The following is an 18,533-nucleotide window of genomic DNA, read 5'->3' as shown; positions in this document are numbered from 1 at the left end:
ATGTCAAAAAAGTATTACCAAAAATATTTGAAAATATTTATAAGAGTATAAATTATTATCAAGAAAAATGACTGTAACACAACTCTAAAACATAATTCTCAGCTTTTACTGTCATAGCCTGTATCAATAAATAGAAAATCTGGATATTACCTATCCTTAAGGCTTCAATTAAGCCCATCAGTCAAATTGCAAAGCAACAGAAGCAGCAATTTCCAGTTTTCGCAGAGGAAAGGGAGGATTAGGTTAATAATGCTATTTAAGTTTTCAATAAATAATTTAGAGATGATAGCAGCTCATAACACTAGATGACTAGACGATTCTCAAACAGCAAGAGCCAGCCCAATACAATGGCAGGGCTTGCTTGTCTTTTATTTATCACAGGTTAGAAGGGACTCTTTACTGCGTRTTGTCTCTCTTCAGATGTACATGATAAATAATAAAAATTTTCTGATGGTGTACTGGCTAAGAGGGCTATACTCTTGCTGGAAACTCATAGYTAAACCTAATTATTTGTCTGAAATATCCTCCTCCTCCTCCCAGAACTGGAACCATATCAGTTTCTTTGCATGTCTCTCCTGCACTGAAATTCTGAGACACAATATGCCCTAGTTAGTGCCCAAGTCTTTGCCCTCCCTGCCATCAGCAATACCCTACCATTCTACCKATTGGAGCTCATAGGAAATGTGACACACTCTAGCCTTACTATAGCCTTCRCTTGCATTTATTTCAACTGAAGGTCTTGAAAAGAAAATGCACTTGAGGATTTTGTRAGAGTTGCAGTCTTCCCCATCCAGTTTTGCAGATGCAGTAAAGCTAGAGAGATCAGTATGTGTTTCTATTGCAAGGGATTTATGCAACTGAAACCCAACACTTTAGAGCTGTTTCCATCACTCACAGTGCGAAGTGTTTACAGCTTGGTTCAGCACCAGGCAGGATAATCACACCATTGTTTTCGCAGAGAGAGTGAGGAGAGGTGTATTATTCAAGCCGCTTAGGGACATCATCAGCTTCTTCACAAATGGGGTGATTCAACAGAGTAAGCGGCAGGTATTCCATTGGCATCTCTGGTGTGTCCTTTGAGAAAGTAGCTGAGATGGCATTTTCTGTCAGAGCTGTTTTATTGGAAGTGATAAGGAATGGAGGTGTGAGGCCATTTGGAGGGTCCTGAAAGCAATATAGCACATTCAGTAAAAGAAGAAAAACTTGACCCTTCCATGACCCTAATGCTTACTCCAGCAGATGCAATGATGTTTGCCACATTTCACCTGCTAAACCACCAGACATAGAACAAAAAGAACTAATTTTCTTAACGTCACTCAGGTGATGGGTCTATCTTGTAATTCCTTTTGACACCACAGACAACAGATTAAACAGTAGGGAAAGACAGAGCAGCCAAATTAAGAACACCTGCTGCCCATTTCAGTTGGGTTGTTGAACCCCTCCACATCCCACATCTGTCATGCCCAAGGAACCACCGCTGGTGCTTCCATTCCACCTGACACAGCGCAGTGTTTTAAAGAAAAAGTCCTTAAGCAAAATAATCAGACATCAAGCAGAAATTTTAGGAATTTGCAGGAACGTGCAAATAGATTTTTCATCACTCTGAAAACATGAAAGGATTTTCCCAAAGAAAATCCATGTTATTTACTAGCAATGACTTATAATATGCAGCTAAGCAGTGCTAAATGTTRAACTGCTTATCACATATGCACCACCTCATTCCGAAAGAAGCAGCGAGAAAACACATTATTGCTATGTTTTGCACAGTGGTTAACCAGTGGCTAAAATAATACTACATCTAAAAGCGTACTTRGAAAAATAATTGTCAGATAGTATAAATTAGCAAAGCTCTAAAGTGAACTGCAATCATGGAGTATAATGAAGAGAGAACAATAATCAATACAAATTTTTGATGGTTTGGCAAATCCAGAGGAAAAAAATTAATTGAAAGACTATTTTCACAATGTTCTTTCATGCATATTGCAGATCTATGACAGAAGGAAGTATTTTTAAACAACTGTAGGAGAATCATCCAAGATAAAGGACAGCCCTTTAATAAGCTACACAATGGAAAGAAATGTAGAAGGAGGCTATCTTCTATGTTTAAAATGTAACTCGATTCTCCAAGTTGTGTTCTGTAAAGCATTCACATTCAGAATCTCTCTTGGCAGGTTTGTCAGACATCTCGTGTGAAACAGCATTTTGTGCATTTCGACTTGAGATTTCATGACCCATATTTTATGCCTTTTTCCACATTTCTCACACACTTTTTTAATAAGGTAGTTACAAAACAAGGCTGAACTGTGAAAAATTCTGTTGTCCCTTTCTTCACCCCCAACCCAGTTTTGTACAGTCTTCACAAATTTACAGCTCCCATCTGAATATCAGAACAGAAAGAAAGAGCATTACTTGGAGCAGACTGTAAAGATTAGGGAGTTGATTAGGAAAAAATACCAGATTTACAACTTTTCACAATGGGACACTTTCCAACTTCTCACCCTTCCATATAACCCAAGGCTTTCTGTTGGCTTTTGCTCACTGGATATTTCCTTCAGTCACCCCTAGAGCCATAGAGATAATTGCTACTAAAATGTCAAAGTAGTCTCTGAAAAATAGTGACAGAGAAAGAGGTAGTAGGATTTTTATTATTTCAACCTCCAATCTTATGCCTTAAAATAAAAGTCTAAAGGAAACAGCAGACAAGGTGATAGCTGGCATGCAATTGCATAGAGGAAGCAAAACCTTAAAGAAATTCCAGGAAAAGGCTTTTTTTATTATTATTATTTTTATACATTTTATATTATTTTATGAGAAAACTGATGAAAGGATAGGAAACAATTTTTTTTTCTTAACTACTTTTAATCTGTTGAGCTGCCTGTTAGAAAAATCAACACTGCCACAGAATACACAAAGCGAAGGTACAGTGATATTTTAGCTCCAGGCAGCCRGAGTGTACATATGCACTTCTCTTCACCTTCTTTAGTTGTCATTTTCATTTTTGAAATGGATACTATGGCATTTGGATTCGAGACTTCCATAATTCCATTCATAATGCATCACAACAGAATATGCTCACCTCAACATGAAACTGTCATCACCAATCTTTGTCGTTCCTGGTGGCTCATCTTGCAGGTCTTTGACCAGATTCAAGGAAGAATGGGAATCTTTAAACTTCTTTGCAGAATGGAGGAACTTGGTAATTTGGAGACATAGCAGTAGATTACTCTTTCTAGAAGCCTGCAGAAAATGGATGTCAGTGACCTATGAGTATCTACGACCTCTCAACTCAAAAGAAGGAAAAAATAAGTGCCTCAAGCCTGCAGCTACGTTCACGGCTATGTGTCYGAGTATCACAATTACAACCAGTGGTCCGGTCCTATTTCTAAATATAAAAGTTAAGGATGAAGAGACATTTGCAATGCAGAGGATGACAACTTGTTAGGGTGTTCCTACAGCCTCAGTATGTGGGTGTGGAGGAGGAGGAAGAGTGTGTTTTATTTATATGTCTACTGACAAGGAAAATGTAACAAAAACATTTCTGTATGCTTTTAGAAATGTGCTTTTCATCACTGCTAATTATTTTCAAAGAAAACAAATGCTGTAGACTAAATTAAAAGACAATACAGTAATATAAAGCCTACCTCCTCCATAAGGATCCTGCACAAACACAGCCTATTACAAGCAAGCGAGTATTTACTCGTGCATAAAGCAGGTGGTGGCGGTGATCTAATTTGGTATCAGTGTCTGCAAACGGCTGCTAAAATGCACAACTGCTCAAACTGCACTTTGGGGCTAATATCACATACAGTTTTAGGAATGCAGATGTATAGGCCTTTAGTTACTAATGCATTTTTTAGTGCTACTTACAATTGCAATCTTTCTTTCACTGATAGGTGTCACAGACAACACAGAGTTTTTACTTAATTTCACTGACTACCAACTAACACCTGTATCTGATTGCCAATTCAGATTTGGAGGAAAAAGAAGCACAAACAGGGGAAAGGAAACACACAAACTGAAGCGGGCACGTCTCCTCCGCCATCCCGAGCTCAGCCCARCCAAGCAGCCAGTCCCAACCCCTGCGGCCACTGCCGGCCGACCGGAACCAGCTACGACTGGTTGGAACCGGCTGTGAGCAGCCCAGGGCAGCTCGTGGCCACCCAACACCAGGCATCCGCAGCCCCATTCATCCTTGGGGTCCTCCTTGTTGCGTCCAGCTGCGACTCCTGCGAAATAGCCTCTTTCCAAGCTGCCACCAGCTGGTGCAACAACAAGCCCCATCTCCTAGTTCCCGGAAGGTCTTCGGAGTGAGCTGGGAGGCAACRGAGCAGTTACCCTGCCGCGGCCCACAAACCCTTTCACACTGAAGACCCACAGAAAATGGCCTCCCTGTACATAAGATTTGCTGACATAAGAGATTTCTAAAGAAATTTCTGGAGACACAAAGTCACCTTCCAGCCCTGAAGGCTTCATAAAAGCAAGCGCAATACCAGCTCATGCTTGTCTATACGATTGCTAACTAAAATTGGTCACTGCCACTTYGGAATTGAAGCTGGGTCCAAATTTACACACAAAAGGACTTCTCCAGCCTTCAAAACTATTCATCTGTTGCAGGTTGTTACTTAGAGCAGACACTGTGTAACTAGACATTTCCAGGACACTGGAGAAGAAAAATAAAATAAAAACAAGTACTGAGTACTGATGCTTGCATTTTGTAACATCTTTTCTTCATGGTTTCTCCGGGTGACCACTGAGCTGTGACCTTCATTTTGACCCCAAATTCTCTCGCAACCAGCACTTTCCAAGGCTCAAAAAAACAGAAGTGAGAAAGAGGGGACCCACCTAGGACTCACACATACTCTTTTCTTGGTAAAATAGCTTTTGCTATCTGAAATAACAGCTAGGAAGGTACTCAGCATTTGACTTATTTTTCAGTATTTGTAACCTTGGTACAAATGTTTCGTCTCTTAGATTATCTTGCCCTGGGATGCAGTTCATGAAAAATTTATCTTCCAAATTGCATTCAATATTTGGAGATTATACCACCTGGAATCTATTTATTCAAACACACCTGGTGCTGTCTCTCTTTTTAGCCTCTGATACAACTTAGCCTTGCCACTATGATGAATCATAATTTCTGGGCTGTACAGAGGAGCCTATTTATTTCTCTCTCGATATATTACACACTAAATATTGTAGAAAATAAGTGAAAATTCATGGATACCATGAATTCCAAGTGTAATCTCACTGAAGATCCTCAACCAAGCTGAGAACCAATGTGAAGAGGGCTTTCATTTTATTATATATCTTCATTGTTTCTCCTTTGTAAACGTGCTTTCAATACTGGAACACAAATGTTTGTAACCACTGAGGCACCTTCAGGGTTTTGCTTTCTCTGTTCAGCATCTGTTCTCCACACATTTCCTCACCAGCACATTTCCAGAAGAAACCACAAGTAGTCCTGAAATAAAGGTGTTTTTTTTTCCCCCTACAAAAGCAAAACAGAAGGTACTTCAAACCCTTTGTACCTTAATGCAAGTCTCATTTTGGCAACTCATAAAAATTCCCTCTGCTAGGATTTGAACATCAAAAGAAGTAATTTAAATGGATTCATAGCAGACGCTTCACATGTAGGAAATTGTTTGAAAGCCAAATACCATAAAAATTGCAAACAATAGAGCTGAATATAATGTACCTCATTAGAAGCAACATTAATCCATTTATGATCCGGTAATTTATCTTTGCCCTTCAGTTTATTACAATGAAAAACAATCAGTGAACCTATTCCAATATTCTGTCATTGTCAAGTCCATGCTAAATATTTTAGCTGCCCAAGTTTGCTACCCAGGTTTGGCTTGGATTACGAAGTAGTAAGTTTTGCTTCAAAATTACAAAATTACTAAATACTTGATGTAAATTGAGTCCAAGGAAGGAAAATACCATCCCACTGCTGATGCCTAAAAATAAACCTTTTATTCAAACATATGTTTTGAATCATTCTCTGATAATTTGTTTTGTTTTTTTTTTTWAAATTATCTCTCTACTATTGGTTTGTCTAAAAAATAAATTTCATATCCTAGCAATTCTGTCCTCTGTTTGCTCTAACAAAGGCCTAAAAACATGTAACAGGTCCACCTTGATCTCTTCATCCTCTATCTTCCAAGAAATACAGGGTTTTTTTTTTTAATATTATTTTTATTTTTTATTTTTTTTGCTACAGCACTCTCATCATCCATTGAGATGAATGGATTTCTCCCCTCTGGATAGCACGGGAATTTCTTTTAAATACTTTATGAACATATTTCAAGTACATTTGTTCAGGACCAGCTTTCCTAAAATACCAATTYTCATTTATGCTGTCTTTCTGTTCTCATTACCTGTGTTAGTCTGTCTTCTGTTCCTTACCCTTAAATTCTCAACAAGTTTATCCTCTATTCTGAAACAAAACCACAAAGCTCTCTGGGCAAGCATAACTGTCCCTATATATATATATATATATATATATATATATATATATATATATATACACCCTATATAAATACGTCTCTCTTCGTCTCTCTCTCTCTCTATATATATATATATATATGTGAGTGAAAGTATTTTCTTCATATTTGAACACCTATTGTGTATTTCTTAAAAAAGAAAATAAAGGGGGAAAAAAAAGAGTTACGATAATTCTCAGTATACCACTTTTTCCTCAGAAATTCTGTTCCCTGCAGAGAACTGCAAAGAAATCATAATGCTAATGAAAATGCAACATACATAAGAAAAAGCCGGAATGGTTGAGATACCTACCTATCTGGCAAGCAGCTACAAAATATTTTACATCCTGACAGATCTCAAAACACTTCACAAGTCTATAATAATAGAAACATTCCATTTACTACTGAACCACAGCCAACTCAAAGACAGAACACAGCAGTGGTTTAACAGCACAGATGAACACTGTCAGCCCTTTAGAATAGTAGGTAAAGTAAATATCCTATCCATTTAAAACCATAGGGTGCTTTAAGACAGACAGAATATAATTAGCCAAACTTCTAAATAGCAAAGAGACTAGAAATAACATCCCTATTCTTCAGAGGTATATTCTGCAATCTTTACTGAACACAACTATTCAAAATACACAAAACCACTTTTTTTTTCCCCCCCCTAAAAGAAAACATCACTAAAGAAACATTATTAAGGATGCATAAAAGCCAACATATCCCTATTCCAAATAGGGATATCAGATTTGTTCTGGCTCAGTCAGAATTAATTCCATACACTGAACTTAACAGTGATTTTCCCTTTGAGAGTCTGGCAGCTACACCGTGATTTAAGAGAGATCCATGTCCTTCCAGAAAGGGATACAGAGACAACTCTATCAAGCTTATTCCTAAAAAGCAGCAAGCTGGTCCTTTGCACACCACTTCCTTCATACAATCTGCCCCTCTTACCCAACAGCACAGTAAATAGGAATACTTAAGAAAGTGCCAGTATCACAGTTAATATTCCAAGGCTAGAAGGTATTTTCACAATTGTACCCATTAAAAAGTACAGATTTCAGTGACAAAGTTCTGGTTAAAAACGTGTCCTTGACAAATCAAGTAATCAGAATCCTATTCTGCATTATAATTAGCCAGGATAAGTTTCATAATTAGGAGGAATAGATTAACATCGTACCAATATTTGTCATTATGTGACAGATGTTGCAAGCATTAACTGTTAAGCCAGCCTCATTGCTCAAAGTTGAGTGCATCCAGGCTATATATTTGAGTGTAGCCACAAGGACTAATATTTKAATTTAAACATTCTGCAAAAATAGTTTAAGAGGGATTGTAACCCATACAAGAAAAACAGTTAATATTCTCATATTATGTGGCAGGTTCAGAGTTAAATGTTGCTAAACTGAGGATTTCCCTTCTTACTCCCCTTTTACTTAATGCAGCTACACGAAGAATCCTATGCTATTAAGATGATCAAGGAATCCACTACGAGTGCCTAGGTAAATACATACCAAAAAGCAGAATCAGAGAAAGAGCAGAAAATTTAATAAAAAATACAAATCTTAACAACCATTCTTACTAAAAAGRCATAGCATTTCTTCAGAAAGCTTTTCTCTTCTCTGTGACACAGGTAAAATGAATGTTGCAGGCACTTCCATTTTCCTATTGAGTTCTCGTGAAAGAAATGCACATTCTCTAGAATCTTGAGATAATTAYTATTTCCTATGACTTTTAATTATGCAAATATGTTTTCCTCTGGCTCTGCCTGACATCCTCTGCATAGGGCAAAGTACTCAACAGGGATTATTACTCTTCCTCACTTTTGTTGTTTGATATCCACTTTCAATGAACTCAGAGGTCTACAATTTAATAACTAAATAGATATGGGGAACACCAAGCAGCTAGCCCATTTTTTGAGCTTTTGGGCAGTTTATTGCAATCTGTTCACAAGAGTTATATAAGCAAGTTGTAAACATGAACTAGATGAAAACATTCAGAAGATGGATGACAAGCAGAAGAAGCAAGAAAAAGGAACTGATAGAATAGCTATTAATGGCTTTTTAGAAAYGATATTAAATTAGATTTTATACTCATGTTTCTGATTCAAGAGCTATTAAATACTCTTCTTCATTCATTACCTGTCTGATGAAATGTTTGTTATATACAAGTACATAGATGATAGAGGATAGATTTGCAGCATAGCAGAGGACAGGCCAATGGTTGGCCATTGGACAGGACAGTTCAAATGGTTACAACAAGCTGTCCTGCTGCTAAAATGAGAAATTATTTCAAAAATACAAGTACATGCTGTTTCATCTAGGCAAGCATARTCAGCTAATATAAATACAGGTCATGAAGCACTTTCCTAAACAACAGGGTCTCAGAAAATGAGCTGGAGTTGCAGAGAGGGGAGGAATGAGCTGAATGCAAGTCAACAAAATCATACTGTTAAAAAGAAAGCACACACTAGAAATATAACCTGTAAGAAAATGAAATTATCTTTCCTCTATTTCAAACTAATAATGCCTTAACTGAAATTCTGCTTGTTACAGATGACCACATTTTCAGATCAACTAGAYTGCAAAAAGTAAAATGAAAATAAGAGTTTAAAAAACAGACCCCTCCACCCCACCCCACACAAAAAAAGATGGGTTTAGCCTAAATAAAAGAAAACTGAGGGCAATCTAACAACTGCAAAAAGGGCAGAAATAGCGTCCCTGCTTCTCACTGAGTAATACAAAAAATAATAGGTTTACCTTGCAGTAGGGCAGAAGAGAGTGGGACATGAGGAAAACATGATTAATGACTAGGACAACAAACCATTAGAACAGTTCACCTAAAGAGACCGGGGAATCACCATCACCACTGACTTCAAAGGGAAAAATATTACTGACATTTGTCAGGAATGCTAACGATTTAGATTCCTGCTTTGGATCAGTAGAATGGACTGCTTGATCAGCAATACCAGACAATATATACAATATACACATACACAARCTGCATTCAACAGTTAGCTTCCGAAGATATTCTCAGAAAATAAATGTTAAATGACATTTATCTCATATTCTCCTGACAAAAATTGCACARGTGATTTTTCCTTAGAACACATTGAACTACATTAGCCTAGCACTGCTTTTCCTTGCTAGTGATTTGGTTACATTTCTTTGATACCACATAACAGTGATTCCCAGTATTTTTGAGATAGCATCAGTGCTTGCTACAATCCCACATGCATTTCCTTTTCCCTTAATTTTGCCCGTGTTTCCATGCCTGTAGCCTGTTGTGCTCTCCTCTCCAGCTGCACCAGGGTACACTGCACACTCCAATCCRGTGCATCTCCCCCATGCCTGACGAGAAACATAGGGGCAAAAAACATCTGTCCTTGACTGAACACAGCAACTCAGGCTTTGATGTGACATAGACAAAACCACCAGAGAAAAACTAGGAAACCCAAACAACAACACACCATCAAAGACAAGTTTTCTGGGTCTGGGAAATTCTTCTATGGAGTTAAGCTAGCACCAAAAGATCTCAAGCCAGGAGCAGCACCCCGGCATCCTAGGAATGGAAAACAAGGGGAAGTTCCCGCAACTGTGGAAAACCTTTCAGCTCCCAGTGGCGGTGCCCCCTGGCACTGCTCAGGGTCCAAAGGGTGGCTGGGGTCACCTCCACCTCTATCCCCTCAGAGCCGCACAGGAGTTGGTCCTTTTATCTTATACACAGACACAATTACACTCCTGTAGTATACTGATCCAATTCTAGAAGGACTTTCATTGAGAATTAAACTATCTCTAATTAAAACTTAGTGTTGCTTTTTAATTGCTTATCACAATTTATTTGAGGTTTATGGGAAATCCCAGTGAAAATATTTATTTCTTCAGAAACTTACTCTTTTTGTCCTAGAAATATTATTAGAGTATTTGCTCTACGGATCATTTATGCTGTACTGCTATTCKCTTTAAAGGAATTTGATGTTATTTTTAAAAATATTAATCTGCAAGGCTTTTCTCCTTTCTCCTTAGAGGATTAAGGCAGGAAATAATGAATTTCTCCATGCATAGTTTCCCAAATCTCAAGATGGATTTCARAATTAGAACAATAAACTTGATTTGCTAAACCTTATCTTCCTGAGCAATGTCTGCTCAATTACCTAATTTCTGAAGTTATACTATATATATATATAATGCAGATTAAAATATATAAAAAAGATAAAGACAGTATAACATTTTTTATTTATTAAAAGTATCTTATTAGTAAGAAGAAAAAACTTGAAAGCTAAAGAGGAAAAAAAGTTATTGTTTATATATCTTGTTTCTTTGTGCATTTTTTGCGGTTTGAACTTCTTACAGGCACAGTCACTTTGTAAATTGTGCCAGAATTGGCACAGAGTTCTTGTAGCTTCTTTMTTCTTCTGATGCGAGACCATGAGAGACTTTGCAATCATTAATCTTTTTGACTTGCTAAGAAACCAAATTAACTCAAATATCAATTGAAATATAGCAGCCAGCCAACACAAGCTCTGTTAGAACAGAGCATTACCAATGCTCCTTTGGTATCTGTACCTAATTGGCAATGCCTACCACGCCAGAAGCTTATGWTGTGAATGCAGGTAACTGCAATTCAATTGCCAAATGCAAAACAATACAACATCCATGGAAATATTGTACTCAAAGAAAATAAAAGTCTATTTAATTTAAATATGCTTCAAAAATCTGCATGGTTATAGACAGCAAAAATTTGCTGGAGGCAAGGACGTGTGTGTGTGTGTGCGCATGTTGTGTGTGTRCATTAAACAAAAGTCTGTACAAAGTCAGACTGCACGAACGCTCAAAAAGAAAATTTTGCTCTAATTTAACATTTAAAAAATGACGTAAATGGTGACACACTACAGCAATATTACAAGAGTTTAAACAACAGACCAAATACTCCTGAGCTATCAGCCAACTCTTTACATCTAATTTTCCTCATTTTCCTCAGAACAAATWACTTCTACGTCTACAGAGTACAGTATTGCATAGATGGTAATAACAAATCAGAGTGATAAAAAACACTTCCTACTAAATGCCTATAAACTACCCAGTAAATTGTCTATGGAGACAGAACTTCTTTTGCTTATAAAAAGGTTTCCCCGGGTGAGGCATGAGGCACGCTGACATATCCAAAAAACATACCTTGCATTTGTGCGCACTGCACTTAATCTGTAAGTAGGAAAAAATGTTATGATCTTCAGGAATGACAACTGAGAGCTTTCACCAGCACCAAAGTCGCCATAAAAGAAAGCAAGGACATTAACAGAACTATTGAACCTAATGGAAGAGAGAAAGCTACAAAGCACTTGCATATGTAGTTGTGTCTGAAATAAGCATCATCATTCATGTTCCCAGCACAAACTGTAAGCCATCTACTTCTTATGCACCAAGCAGGTACCTGCACATACCAGGATTCAAAGAAATTCASTTCAAACAAAACTGAAACTTTCCCCCATTTTASTCCTGTTTTGCTAAAGAAGGTATGAGTAGTAAAATTTCAATTCTGACCACTGTTGATCTTTCTATCAAATTTCTGACTAGCTGAGCTATGCTAAGCACAAGGAAGAAATTATGCTTATGCTACACATGGTCAAGAAATCTCAACCACATAGGATCCTATCTGACAAAGCCTTTATTATCCCAAAGGAAATACCAGGATAGATCAGGGATATACACCGAATTTAACAGCCTTCAATAGAGGTTAGTATTGMGGTACAAAATTAGATGAAAAAGCCTGGCATCGGATGAACTTTCACAACAGCATTCTGAAACGAATTAACAGATGAAATTCAAATTTCTACATTTGTAAAATAATTGAGTGCTATGTAACAACACGTGCTCTGMGGAGTCCTTTATTTGTGCTTATTATGCTCTCCAAGTAGAAGGAAAGAAACAAATTTCAAGCAGGGATCTGAAGTAGCTTTCCCCTTTTATATACATTATAAATACACTGGAACAACCATATGGCTATCCTGTCCCCTGTTTTATTTTGCAGTGTTTGTACGCATTACTGAAGAGTTGCCATGCATCACCCCTGAGGATATAGCTGTGCTTCAGTTCTGCCTAATGCATTTGCTGTAGTATGCTGAATTTTTAGATTTCTTTGTTATCAGCAAAGTCGTTACAACACTGACACCTTCTGAAATAGTAAACATTTGCACAGCATCAGTTTCCTATACTGACCTCTTTAATAATTTTCTGTCATGTGACAGACATAAATACAAGAGATGCAACAAAAGGAGGTCAGGGTGCTCCTGACACAGACCAGAGAGCGCTGCTCTGCCAAGTTCTGCCCCACTGGCACCACCTCCTTCTCTTCCAGACTACATCCCACTGGCTGGACCAGTAAAATCACGTACGTTTACTTTTGGCTATAGCCTGTCTTTCAAGGCTTCCCATAATCTTTTAAAATCTTCAACAGAGACACTTCTAAGCTGTTACCAGCTATCCTGATATTTTCAGTGAGACTGCACAGCAGACAGCTGCTGTTACAAATACGAGTATTTGTAACCCTCCTTTTGTGGTTCTCCTAAAAACTGAACAAGGAAAAAAAAAATGAAGAAAAATTACTTTTCTTTCAGAGAAGCGGCCAGCCAGCCAGCGACAATGGACTACATTTTGCATAGTGAGGTGCTAAGGGTTAGAGSAGCACAGATAAGTAGACAACAGCAATATACTAGAGAACACGTAGGTCAGTGGAGCCRGTCTCTTGCTGCCAAGCAACCACAGTTATAATTATCAAAAACTGTCAAGTATCATGTGAGAAGTATTACATTTTTTTCTCTTTCCAGAAACTTAAGTCTCTGCTAGCAAAAATACAGCAATACCTTTTTCAATATTGCACCTGAAAATATTCATGCTTAATTTCTCTCTATTTATTCCTCTGCCAGCACTGTGCTTTAGTAGTTCTATTCCTGCTCTGGCACTTCCATCATCATGCATTTAGAGAAAATAAACACATTCTGCTCTCACTTCTCCTTTTTCTAGGTTAAACATGCCATCCCCTTCCAGATCTTCCACACAGCACAAGCCACTGTTGCTCTGAGTGTCCTAGAAGCTAGTCTGCGGTCTAATTTGAAATCATCACTTGAAAGTGGAAGAGATAATAGACCTCAAGATGTACTACTGAATTTGTATTCTCCTGTCTTGCACTGGGAACCCTTCCTTCCCTCCCTAGAATATYTTAAGATGCTATTTGCCTTTGAAGATCCTGTAATCACCTAAGTCGCATTCAATGAAGTGAGAATTTTCAAAATTGCTACACAATTTATGAACGCATATTGGCAGAGGAAAAATGAGTAATAAAGGAAAGCAAAGAACTCATGCATTAGCTCTCTTGCAAATTATGTTTAAGTAAATTTATGAAACAAGGGAAGTACTAAATATTTATATCCTAATAAACAATACATAGCCATAAATAAGTAGTTATCCTTAACACTGATTTCTTGAAAAGCATGGATGAACTTTGTTGTATATCCAGCAATAATTTCATACTTCAGAGAGCTCTATTATCTTTGTTTACCTCATCAGTAAGTGAAGATGAAAGATAAAGAAATACTGCATAATTATTACTTGACATAGCAAAGCTTCCACAGAAATTGCTGGTGGAAATGATTCTGAATTCACAGCTAAATTGAAACACCACTAAACCTACATGAAAAATTACACCAAAATGAAAAGAATTTGATAGTCTCTAAGGAAAATCATCAGACTTCCACTTGTCAGTGTTGCTGCTTAAAAAATCAATTTAACAAAAGATGAATAGAAAGGAGAGACGGCACCTACAAAGAGCATACTCATTACACCAACATTACATTTATTACACACAAGATATTGTACTTCTCTCAAGAGCTTGCAAAAATGATTTTCACTGGACCTCAAACAAGATACTCAGGTCTAGCCTTCTCTCAGTTCTTACTGTTGGAGTTAATAATGTTGCTGCTCCAGTAGTGGTCACKTCAACAACCCAGCGAGAACTTTAGATCATCAAAACTGTAAAATTTATTATTCCCCATGAATAAAAACATGGGTAGAATTCTATGTATCGCATTGTTAGTAATTTTAGAGCTGGCTTGGTAAAGAGAGCTTAAACTTTTGCAGCCAGGTGCATGGTCATCAAATCAGCCACTGTTTTTTCAAAACTCCTCTCACCATTTGCATTGTTTCCCTCTAATACTCACAGATAAAGCTGTGAAAGGATGACAGATTTAAACGCGATGGAACTGGAATTGTCAAACAAGACAGTTCTACYAGTACTTCCTACTACTTTTGCCAACATTTCTAAAACCAAGATTCCTTTAAACTGCTCAGTGAAAATTGTGTGGTGGTACAGAGTAAAAGTGTTACTAAAAGAAGTGACAGCTGGCCAATTACTGAAACCTATTTGCAAGTCAGGTTGCAACATGACAGAAAGAGTACGTGATTCAGGGGTTAGGTAAAGCACCACAAATCCCTAGGCTGGTCTCTTCATGTCTACTTTGGCAAGAGGAAAGTATTTTCATGGCTTTTTTGTTGTTTGCATCAATTGCATTTTATAGTTGAAGGACTATGGATGGATACCTCAATGAGAAGAAAAACAAAGCAGCGAATCACAAATAGCAGAGTACATTTCATGCTCTGCATGGGCAAAGTTGCCAGGAACTGGAAAGGCATTAATGTGAAACTCCTTCTAATTCCAAAACCTCAATCACAATTAAGCTGCTCTGACACAAACTGATTTAGGAAGGCATGAATTCATGCTATGCAGGTCTCCAGGGCTTCCCCTAGTACTGCACCTTAAAATAAAAAATAGCTCCTTTAAAGAACAAAAGCAGATCTGTCCTCAGACCAACACTACAATGGAGATGAAAGCAAAGAGCACTTACACACTGGCAAGGAAATTCCTCTCTCTGATTTATTAACAGTGGTGGGGKTTGATGCCTCTGCTTCATAACTTTATTGCTTTGTTAACAGCATTAAATCGAGTTTTCTACTATACTGTGTCAATAACATTAGCCGATACAACTGAAAACAAATTTAAATACAGACTGACAGGCATGCTCCATTTRCAAGATAGCATCTAAATGTAATCGTTTAGAGGCCTGCCAGCCTTCAATGCCTGATGTGTATCTAGTCTTTTCACACCTCACGCACTCTGCCTCTATAATGTACATCAAAGAGCAGGACCTCCCATCTATTCTGCCTGACTGCCCAGAACAAGGTATGGGAAGGTTTTAATTGGAGTAGGGAGTTCAATTTTGCTTGAGAAATGACACACAAGTATTTCTCTGATCAGACCTTTCAAGTGAAAGGCAAGGTAGGGTTGACCAACAAAAGGTGTCGGTGATCTGAAATCRAAAGTAGGGGGAATGTATTTTTCACATCCTTGAAAAGATGCACAATAACTGCCCACCAGTTTCGTAGAGCAAGGGGACCTGCACTCTTAGTGGTTCCCTGTTGTTTCTCATTCACCCATGCACATGTTCCTCCACATGCAMTATTTTTTCCTTTTCAGAACCACAGGTGATTTGTGAGCAACATCACGCTTTGGACACTAAACCTAAAATGCTAACCACAGTATCTGCTAGAAAAGATCTGGGGGGGATTCGGCCTACTCTTTCATTCCATGTGAGAAGTAATGATGGTTCAATTATGAAAAGAAACGTGAACAAGTAACATTATATAAACCAGTAACAGTTAGCAAGTCCTGTATATCCAGAAGTGTTTTTGTTTACATATTTTACAAAATATAATTAAACAAGCACATAGGTTGTGTAATGTGTTGTACAGGTTAATACTGCATAACTAGGATAGTGTTTTGTTTGTATTCCTCTGATGATGAAATCAAGTTTTTTGTATCTCCTTAGATTCGTCACATTTAACACGGTATTTAATCTTTCTTGCTAATGCCTCAAATAAATTAACAGAAGTTGTAAAAGCACATAGATAGCATCTGATAGGTATTAAACACCTACTGAGGAATGAAATAATTAAGAAACAGCTATCTAATCTCTAAGTTATCCTGAAGAATTGCTTGATATGTTTGCTCATACAAAGGCTATGCTAAAACTATGGCCAAAGTAGATCTAACTGTGAACTACAAATTCACTATGAAAGTTTAAGCAAGAAAACAGTCAGGAAGGAGAACATGGCTAAAGGTTTGTTACACAAAGAAATAYGAAGAAGCAGTGCATGCCACGTGTCTGCAGCTTGTTCTGTTCCTGCAGCAAGAAAGGGAATTAACATTTTTACTGAACTTCTACTCCAGTAAGGCTAAGCCTTTCTTAGCAAACGAACTTGGACCAATTTTCTGGGGATCTTTTTAACCCCAGTTTGGTCCCCAGTCTGAGAGAGAGACTCAGTGCTGAAATTTCCTCCCCAGAAGAGCAGTACTGAGGTCTCCATCCTGCCAGCACAAACACGCTACCAGCCGCCAGCGACAGCTCATTCCCACGCGCCTGTGCTTGACTCCAACTGATTAGATGCTTTAGGAGCCGCAAAACTGAAGGGGCTCCCCAAGCTGCAGGAGCTGGTGAAATAACATTTCTGTTTCTTCTAGAAATGTTTKCTATATGCTAGACAGCCTGGATCAGATATATGACCAGATGAACCAACCTATCTGCTATTGTAAATAATAGACTCAAGTATGAATTCCCTCAAGGAGAGGATCATTCAAACAGGGTAGTCCTCCATCCTATGAAGCTTCAGGTTGTAAGTTTTTGTTCAGTTGTAAGTTTTGAGTATATTTTCTTATGAAAGTCACAATCTCCAAAACGTAYTTTCTCTTTCCCCTTTCCTGTACAAAGATTAGTATTTACGTGAAGGCAGATCACCGTCCCATTTATAAAATMAACTCATGACATACATCTAATTCACCTGATCCTGTCTGTATGGAAGATTTCCCTCATTTTAAATAACTCAAACATAAGATCAGTTCTTTCTGCAGATATATTTTTTTTCCAGCTGTTACACTGAGAAAGTGCTTCAGGAAATAGACAGTTCTTCAGACCACCTGGGGCTAACACCTCTGCGAAGAGACATAATTTGCTAACAAGCAAAGTTTCTGTTCTCTTACACCAGGCTCTCACTTGAGGGAAGTACAGATTCTGGTTAGACATCAGAGGAGGAGAATCACTAGTCTGTTTTAAAGACAACATCCCCTCACGGTGTAGCTGCCATGCTCCATTCCAGTTCCACTTTGAAAGAGCCCACAGCAGTACTTTGGCTGAAATCCATCCTCCCTAGGCTCTGTTATCAAAACAATTTCACCAACAGGACTTAGTTGTTATTTTCCTCATTCTTATCTCTTACAGTTGCCATGATGAATATGGGTAGGATGGAAAGGCACAGCTCCCCTCACCCCTCATATGTTAAGTAGCTTGGCACTATCACATTTTCTTTAGCGTTCTGACTATTCCAACTTCCTCACCCTTTTTAGCATTTATTTACATATTGTCATAACCAGATGAAACATACATTTGCTGGCAGTTTCAAAACAAGTTAATCTTCTTCCAAAGATAAATGTAAATAAAAGAGAAGGCACGGGCCTTTAATGCTTTTTTTCAGTCAAAAGCCCTCCTGAAGGCCGTCTCCTTTTTCAAGATGGCTGGGTGGACAATCCTCCAGGGACACAATGGGCACAGCTTGTATTCAGATGAGATAAAGGCAAGCAGCAGTAATATCATTCAAAGAATTACTGTAGGATATTTTCCCTTTAAAAATAGTAGTAAACATTTACAGTAGTAAAATGTTATCTTGTGAACTGTGTACTACTTCTGTTGACACCATAGAGAAATTATTTCTGTTTTCTGGGTGTAGTACTGGCACAAATAGAGTTTAATAACTACTCATGGTTGGACTTCTGCTTCTTTTAGGCTTCATTCTCAATTACAGCACAGAGCAATGTGCTTAATAAGTTTGATCAATTTTAAATTGTGTAGTTAATCCTAAACAGAGCTTTAAGGTATCCATTCCATAAAGTTGTCCYGAGAAGTACATAAATTGAAGCAACTACAAATAATAGCAAGAAAAGAAACAT

General features: G+C 37.8%; 1 long non-coding RNA gene across 1 annotated transcript in view; it reads right to left on the bottom strand.

Annotated features, from left to right (window-relative positions):
• Positions 1–3,187: 3,187 nt before the first annotated feature.
• LOC112943520 overlaps positions 3,188–18,533 on the bottom strand; it is a 212,183-nt gene continuing 196,837 nt past the window's right edge. Inside the window, exon 3 of the long non-coding RNA XR_003248609.1 lies at positions 3,188–3,237. This is a non-coding gene — a long non-coding RNA (uncharacterized LOC112943520). The remainder of the gene's footprint in view (positions 3,238–18,533) is intronic.

Source organism: Nothoprocta perdicaria, unplaced genomic scaffold, assembly GCF_003342845.1.
Source record: "Nothoprocta perdicaria isolate Ctin4 unplaced genomic scaffold, notPer1 scaffold_15, whole genome shotgun sequence".
Lineage (NCBI taxonomy): Eukaryota > Metazoa > Chordata > Aves > Tinamiformes > Tinamidae > Nothoprocta > Nothoprocta perdicaria.
Note: the sequence above shows the minus strand (reverse complement) of the source record. Positions and strands in the feature narration are given on the sequence as shown.